General features: G+C 39.1%; 1 pseudogene across 1 annotated transcript in view; it reads left to right on the top strand.

Moving 5' to 3' along the window:
* The first annotated feature begins 871 nt into the window (after positions 1–871).
* The window catches only part of LOC145247874 (FAD-dependent oxidoreductase domain-containing protein 1 pseudogene), a 50,937-nt pseudogene continuing 45,808 nt past the window's right edge, over positions 872–6,000 (top strand). The window contains exon 1 of the transcript XR_013863292.1: positions 872–952. The product of XR_013863292.1 is annotated as an FAD-dependent oxidoreductase domain-containing protein 1 pseudogene (transcript). The remainder of the gene's footprint in view (positions 953–6,000) is intronic.

The raw sequence follows: 6,000 nt of genomic DNA, 5'->3' as shown, positions 1-6,000 counted from the left end.
GTCTAAGGAACCTATATCTAAAATTTCAAGTGTTTAGACCCAAAATTGTCGGAGGAGTTTGGTAGAGTTCTCAAAGGTCAAATCGTTGAACTTTGACCCCTTAACAGCCAAAGTTCTGGCCGAAAACCGATCACAAAGATTTTCCCAAATCTCAGTAATCTGTATATCAAATTTCGAGTCTGTAGACTAAAAATTGACAGAGTTATTGCGTAGGGAAATGTACACACACAGACACACACGGACGCACACTTTCACTTTTATAGACACACAGACACACACACATACACGTTCACTTATATATATATATATATATATATATATATATATATATATATATATATATATATATATATATATATATGAGCAAACAGTTAATGAAATATGTTAAAAAACACTTTGAAATGAGTTAAAAACATATTTAATCTGAAAAGGAAACACTAGATAAATGGATAGTCCTTAATCCGCGGAGTTTCGAAGAAATACTCTCCTTCTCATCAGAGGGTAGGAATTAGCAAAATGCGGGATCGGATTTTGCATGCAGAAGTATTTGATGAAACAACAAATAAGTCAAAGATCTTACTCGAAAACAAAATAAGTTAAGCAGAGGGAATATGGTATTTATAATTTACTTTAATTTTACCATCTTGGATCATTTTGGTAAATTCAATTGTAATTTTCATTTTATATATATATATATATATATATATATATATATATATATATATATATATATATATATATATATATATATATATATATATTAGCATACAAACAACGAACGATATTCCATAGCATTGATGATTTAGAAGAGAAATTAAAATACATTTCTGAAGACTTATTGTTCAAATCTTTTTCGGATTATAGGTTTAATGGTCAGTCCAAACTTTCGGTGAAAGCAGTTGAAAACATACATCATCGAGCCACATACGAACTGTATGCATATGTCTTGCTGGTAAGTAAAGCTGTCACATATATTTATCACCTTTAATTAAAACATTTTGTTTAAAAAAAAACACAAACTTTATTATCTATATTTAACGTCAAAGGTGTGAGTTCCATCTAGAAACGTTGATTTAATTTGAAATCACAACGTAATATTAGGAAAATAAAGGAACATTTTTCTTGTTTGAAATTTGTTACATAAATATATTTCGGAGCTATACTCCATCCTCAGTATGTTGTTTTCTTTCTTTGTTTTTTTCTTTTCTTCTTTCTTGACATGTTGTAAACTTGGAGAAAGAACAGAAAAGTCTGTTTGTAAAGAGCCGCGCGTTGTATCTCAGCTAATACAATTTGCCTGCATCTTCAAAATGCAAACGTTTGCATCGTTCCCAGTGAACTGCCTTTTATACACAATCGTGTCTGCCTTTTCCTCCTGTTGAGCTAATTTGTTATATTTACTTATGTGATTTACTGTTTCCTCTCTCTCTCTCTCTCTCTCTCTCTCTCTCTCTCTCTCTCTCTCTCTCTCTCTCTCTCTCTCTTCACGAAGTCTAAATTTACTGTTTTGCTGTTGTTGTTTTGTTTTCTTTCAATCTTGCCAAGGCTGCTTCAAAGATGGGCTCCCTCTATCGTGCTAGAAAATTGGTCACACCAGAAAGTATCCTATATATAAAGCCACAATTCTCCTATGCATGCAGTATTGCTATAACATTTGGGCTGGTGCATCTACTACTAATCTCTCACTCTTAGACAGGGTTCAAAAAAGAGTCTCAAATCTAATAGCTCCTGTACTATAGTTTTAACGTCTGACCCATCGGCTTAATGTTTCATCTTTGTGCCTGTTTCGCAAGTACTTTAACGGAAAGTGCTCTGATTGCGAAGTCGAAATTGTATGGCGGAAACCTGATGAAAGCGGTTAATGCATGGGCAGTCAGTGTTTTGAGGTACAGTGCGGGAATTTTAGAATGGTCTTACAAGGAGTTGCATGCCATGGATATCAAAACAAGAAAAGTTTAAGTAATGTTTGGTATGTTCCACATTAGAAGTAGCGTGGCTAGGCTGTATCAAAAGAGGAAAGACAGTGAAAGAGGATTGAAAAGTGTAAAAGATTGCGTTAGAACTGAGGAGATGTCGTTGAAGGAGCATGTGGTTAGAAGTGAGGAGTGGATGCTCAAGGTTGGGCCCAATGAAGTGGATGTATGTGAGACAAAGGCTGAGTATGTGAAACGTATGGATAGAGAAAGGGCAGAAGAACTGGCTGAGAAGAAAAATGTATGGAAAGTTCCTCCAGGATGTAGCAGATGTGGCTGATGAAAAATCACAGCAATAGCTTAAAGCTGGGTATCTGGCTAAGAGTACTGAAGCTTTTGTTTGTGCAGCACAAGAGCAGGCTTTAGGAACGCGACTGTTTAAAAAAGTGGTTTTAGGAGAGGATGTTACTGTAGAACGCCGGATTTGTGGAAAGGTCTCAGAGTCAGTTGCGCACCTTGTAGCAGGGTGTAGCGAATTAACCCAGAAAGAGTACCGCAAAAGACATGATCGCATGGGGCTCCGGATATACTAGGAGGTTTGGAAGAAGGTTGGGGTGAACTGTGTTGGAAAGTGGTTTGAGGAGATGCCTGATGAAGTGACAAAAAGTGAGGATAGCAATGTGGAGGTATGGTGGACAAAAGTGTCATAACGACCAAGCAATTGGAACATAATCGTCCGGATTTGGTCGTCATTGACAAGATCTCAAAAAACTGGCAAATTGTAAATTTCTCAGTACCATGGGACAGGAATGTGAGAGAGAAGGATACCGAGAAGTGGAGCAATTATGCTCCGTTTGCCTTGGAGATAAGGTGAATACACGGGGTTAAAACACAAATAATCCCGGTCGTAGTTGGTACGCTAGGAGTCATATCAAGTCGTCTGGAAGGACATTTGAAAAAACTACGAATCTCCGATGGTTTAGGCGCCTTTCAGACTTCTGCTATTGTAGGTACCTACATCCTTAGGAAAACACTTGATCTTTGTAGCTTCTGGTTTGGAACCGGGACTAGGGGAAGTCCTCTGAAAATGAATCCTATCTCTTTTTTAGGAAGACGTTGGCAAACGAAATCAGAATTATTATTATTTTTTTTTTTTTTTACATAGGCGTCACCACTTATCAAGGCCGATAGACCACTCAAGGATAAGTGTAAAAGAGTGTACAGCAGTCAAAAGGACAATATAGTAACCGATAGTAATGGAAGTTCGGTAAATTTGTTAACTAAAGTGGAACGGCTCATCAGAAACTTGTTCACGTTGGACTTGAAGACAACTATATTATAGACAGCTGGAAAGCAGGAAAACGGAAGGCAATTTCACAGGCGTGCAGTTCTAAGAAAGAAGCTTTGATCATGGATCTATGTTTAGGTTTAGGCACAGATAAAGAGTGGGAGGAATTATTGATAATGTTTTCAGCTAGACGAGTGTTTCTTGTGAAAGTTTGGCGAGGGGGGGGGGGCATAGATTGAAGCTCAGTCGAACACTTTCCATGAAAATAACGATAAAGCAGAGACAAACTCGCAACATCTCTTCTGTGAGATAGAGGTTGCAGCGAAGAGAAAGGGACATCACCCACAAGGCCACGAAGTCTATTTTGAACCCTATCAAGGCAGGACAAGTCTTTTCTAGCAGCTCCTGCCCATATGTGGCAACAGTATTCCATACTTGGACGTATCTGGCTCTTATATAGATAGAGAATTGCATCAACAGTGAGATATCTACTGGATCGATAGAAGGATCCAACCATTTTTCCAGCGGCCTTGGCAACAGATTTTATGTAGTATTCCATTTAAGATCAGGAATAAAGGTCAAGCCCAGAAGCCTGTCAAAACTTGAGGACTCCCCAAGACGAGAGCCATTCATTTTAATTGATGCCAGATGGGGACAGAACGTTGATGATGTAAAGATAGAAGCTTGGTTTTAGATGCATTAAAAGTAACCAGCCACTCCTTTCCCCATTGTACAACGTGATCAAGATCAGAGGAGAGAGAATCGGAGAGAACTTGGTCGTTTACTGTCTTAGATGTGCTACCATAGATGGTAGTGTCGTCAGCATAAATGTCTACGAATGATGTAAGGATGTGATTTGGAAGATCATTAATGTAGATCAGGAAAAGAGTTGGGCCCAGGATGGACCCCTGAGGGACTCCAGCATTAATACTGTGAGCTTCTGATTTTTGCCCATCAACTACTACTCTTATGAACCTATCAGAGAGAAATGATTTAATAATTGAGAAGACATACCATAGCTGGAGATCTTGTGAAGTAAACCTTTATGCCATACCCTATCAAAGGCTTTTGATATGTCAAGAGCAATTGCCCTAGAAAAGTTGCCTCTGTCGAGAGATTCACTAATCCTATGAGATATAACTGTAAGCACATCTGCTGTAGATCTAGCAGAACGGAAACCATATTGTGTGTCATTAAGAAGGTTATTTTTGCTGAGATGGTTGATTACTTCTCTATGTAACACAGATTCCAGCAACTTACTCATGACGCACAGGAGACTTATTGGCCTGTACTGAGAGGGGGATGAACGATCACGTGAATTCTTAAATACAGGGCATACTGATGAGATTTTCCAGGGTGATGGGAAGCAACGTTTAAACAGTTTTGTAAGTATGGGCGCTAGTTTTGGTTGAAGTTTTTTGAGTACTATAATTGGAATACCGTCAGGGCCGGTTGCTTTACTGGAATCAAGGTTTTTTTATTAGCTTGGCAACATCATGTACAGATATTTGTATATCACATAGCATGTTTTCTGATACAGGAGGAAATATTGGGGGTTGGTGGCCTTGGTCGCAAAGGGTAGAATTAGCTGCAAAGTTATTGGCAAAGAGTTTGGCTTTTTCTGATGCTGACGAGATTAACTCAGGTCCATTGATAATAGTTCTGTTCAGGATTCTGTTTGCTATTTGCCAAAACTGGTGGGAACCAAGCCGCTGCTCAGCTACTTTGGACTTGATGGACTGAGCATATAACTCTCTTGCATTCTTTATTACTTTCTTACAATGGTTGCTGGCAGTCCTGAAAGAGGCTTTAGTTTTAGCTTTTATTTACTCACTAGGAGTAGTCACACATGCTATCATCAAAGATTTCTCTTTGAGTATAACTTGTGGTCTTCTCTGGAGTGAGTGACAACAAATGTTGTGTGTCAGTAACGCAGTTTAAGTGGTACTGATTTGAACGCAACTTATTTGTGTCGGGTAGATGCAGAAAGGTCGTGGGGTTGCCGGTGACACAGTGAACTCAGTGATTTCCATTGACAGAGCGTACAGCTGCGTGCTAGAAAGAGGGTCGGTGCGTTTGGGTGCAGGCCGGTTAACGGTAGAGGAGTACCACCACCACCACCACCACATATATACCCTGATATAAATAGAAACGCACATGGGGATTTTGGAATCGACAGTCGATTAGAGTCAAAGTTTGGTAGACAGTTGGACAAGTTAGTTTCGAGACCAGGAGGGACAGAGAAAATATGCGTCGACGGAAACGCAAGAAAGCTTAAGTCAGCAATGCAAGAGCTCCCGGTTCACTCGTAGACAAAATAAAGAGGTCCTTGCCAGAAAACTGGCGTCATGTTTTCTTCTTGAATGCTCTTTACAGAGCATTGATCAGTTACGGAAGAACAGCATCCCAGAAAACAAAATATCACAAACTAAAGGTGTGGTGAATGGTATATATGCACACACACGCACAGTTTAGAACTACAGCAAGTAGATACACAACTTAAGTATAAATGTATATGAACTGTATATAAACCTGATATATAATGAAACGGGAAAAGATGCACGCGGACAAGTTTGAAGGGACGATCACATAAAGACCATATTAAAACATGCCCATACAAACGTTAGGGCAAAACGACGTAGACACGGTTACACAAAGAAAAAAAGTCGAGATATAACATAGCACGTCTCCGCAGATTTCCACTACTCTCCACCACTTTCGATAACTTTTGCAGGTGAATTTGCGTTATCGCAACAGCCGCTTACCATTGATTTCTCATTGGCGGCGACCATTGGTCTT

This window comes from Euprymna scolopes, chromosome 26 (genome assembly GCF_053919585.1).
Source record: "Euprymna scolopes isolate OS-2025 chromosome 26, ASM5391958v1, whole genome shotgun sequence".
Lineage (NCBI taxonomy): Eukaryota > Metazoa > Mollusca > Cephalopoda > Sepiida > Sepiolidae > Euprymna > Euprymna scolopes.
Note: the sequence above shows the minus strand (reverse complement) of the source record. Positions and strands in the feature narration are given on the sequence as shown.